We start from the raw sequence: 2,629 nt of genomic DNA, 5'->3' as shown, positions 1-2,629 counted from the left end.
AATGGCAGCAAGTTTTTTGCTCTACCACGTAACCGCAGGGAGAAGTTAAGTTTCTGAACCTGTGGTTGCCAGCGTTACAATGCCGAAACGGCCCTGCTTGCATTTGCTGCACTGACTTTGTCAGGCAAGCTCGGTTCCTCTCAGCAACCAGGTATTCAGCTTTAGGCAAACCACTTTGAAAGCTGTTCTTTGCTAGTTTTTTAAACAACTTGGATATCTACTAAGCAGACCAACTCAACGAACAGGTTCTTGTATTTTAATTTGAGTACTGTGCACACAGGCTGGGTGCTGCATCTCTGTCCAAGTACCTCTGTGGCCGCCCTTTGTGAACAGCTGTTGTTAAAGGAGAGAGGAAATGCTTGGGCTTATGCCTGAGCGGCGTCTCAGGGGACCACCCGATGCAAGCCCCAGGTAATCCCTCATGACAGCACATCTGTAGGAGGCCACGGTCAGCCCCACCATGCCGGAGCACTCCCATGGGGCAGCCCGGAGCCCAGACTGCCGGGTGGCTCGTGGGGATGAGAGAGGTCTGAGGTCAACCTGGGAAGTCAGTCTGCAGGTCGGGGTCAGGATCAGACCAGTCATGGTGACCGGGGTCAGACACAGCCCAGTGACAGCCGTGCAGGTCTGCAGTGACAAGGCAGAGCCAAGGCCAGGTCAGGCAGTCAGTCTGCAGGTCAGGGTCAGAGAGACCCAGGGCTGGGCACGGCCATGGGCATGGGCACGGGCACATCGGTGAGAGCAGTGGAGACAAGCACAGCTCCAACACAGCTCAGATGGGGACTGAGGGCCCAGGGCTGATCTGAATTGGGGCTCCTGGGCAGGCTTGGGGTGCAAGCCCGAGGTGAGGCTGGTCAGAGCTATAAGGGCTTGTTACGCTCTTGGGGCCCTGAGAACAGCTTCATGGGCAGGTACGAGAACAGCACGAACATAGTCTAAATGAAGCCGAAGGTCTGCCTCCCCCAGTGTCCTGATCTCCAGGAGTGGTCAATAAAGGGAGACATTCCCCCTTCCCTCAACATACAATTCCTGGGCAAGCAGAGGTGGAGGGGTGTAGGTGGTGGCACTGCTGCTCCTTCTATTGACACCTCCCCAGAGCTTCTGGAAGGAGAATGAGCATCGTCCAGCGCTGAGACTAGAAGAGAGGCTGATGACGGGCAGGTTGATGCATGGGAGAAGCTCAAATCTCGCCACCAGTGATGCTGAATCCTTGGGGAGCAAATTGCCCCTCATCTCACACAGATGGACTACGATCATCTCCTGCCAAAAAAGGAAGGACCTCTGACTGGCAGCCAGACCCTCCCCATGTCCTTAGCACATACCACAGCAGCTTCGTGCAGGCCAGTGGGCTGCAGCTGGGATCCACGCGAGGAAACGGGATCTGCTCAGATCTACCTTATGCAGTTACCATCAGATCCACTTGACACCTTGGAACCTATTCAGGATCTTCTCTGCTGGCATACAGACGTGGTCTGCACCAGCTTCACATTTTGAAGGGTATTTTATTTTTAATTTAATATTTCAATAGCTTTCTTTACAGTGCTTTGTAGCCATACCAGCCTATTTTTAGTCTTTTTCCTCCTGGTGATATAAACTCTTCTGAGGCATTTTAGCAATCTCCATGCTTCTTACAAGCATGTTATCCTTTTGGCTCATTCATTTTTTAACAAGCTCTTTTGGGAGGAATTTCTTTGTTGCTGTTGCTCTTTTAATGATACCAGATTGAATACATTATACTCACTCTTACACATAGCTTTTTTCGTAGCACGGTTCTGAATGAAGCCCCTCACACATCTCAGCACTAAACCCAGTTGCTTCTTTTATGTTCTCCAACCAGCTGCTCCAAAAATCAAGCCTTTGTGGTATGTAAAATGTAGCAAGTACATCATATGCTGATGTGACATTTACTCACTTAATGTGGGGGTAATTGGAGACTCTTCATTATGATAATGTTTTCTGCCTCGGCAGCCTCTCTGATCTCCTAAATATATCACTGTCACCACCACTGGCTTTGAAGACTGTTCACTACAGTAGTCCTAATACTCCCCTTTGCCTATTTAGGTGTTAATTTTCTAACTATAGGGGTTCAGTGTTACATGTTGGAAGATTAAAATCGTTTAGGCACATTGACTCCGAAGTTTCTTTGGCATCCAGCGTCTCTGCTCCACAAGCACAATTTAGTCAGTTCTTCCCATAATCTGTCGCCTGCTATCGCAGTGTCCCACTGATTATCTGCCTTGCACCGATTTCTGATAAGGTTGTTCTCAGTCAAAACTGGGTAGTCCAGTTGTTCCACCTTATTTTTTGACGGCTAGAATTTGTACGGAAGCACATTCATGGCTGTTACCCAGTTTCTGTACCTTTTTAGGACTTCATTTCCTCATCCTCCCATTTGTCATTTCCTCCTTCAGTTTTGTCAGCCGCCGTCCCCACCTTTTAACTAAGAGGATTGCGATGACTTAGGGAAGGACGACCCTAAATTTTGTGGGGTTTTGCACATCAGTCTTCTTCACTTAGTGCAAAAGCTCCCCTGGGACTCGATGAAGTGGCGGCAGCCCGACCCCTCCGCTCGCGGCCCCCACGACCCGCCCCCGGACACCTGCCTGAGCCCTTCCCGGGGGGACCCTCC

The sequence above is a fragment of the Pygoscelis adeliae genome, unplaced genomic scaffold, assembly GCF_000699105.1.
Source record: "Pygoscelis adeliae isolate BGI_AS28 unplaced genomic scaffold, ASM69910v1 Scaffold407, whole genome shotgun sequence".
NCBI classification, from domain to species: Eukaryota; Metazoa; Chordata; class Aves; order Sphenisciformes; family Spheniscidae; genus Pygoscelis; species Pygoscelis adeliae.
This window is presented reverse-complemented; position numbering follows the sequence as displayed.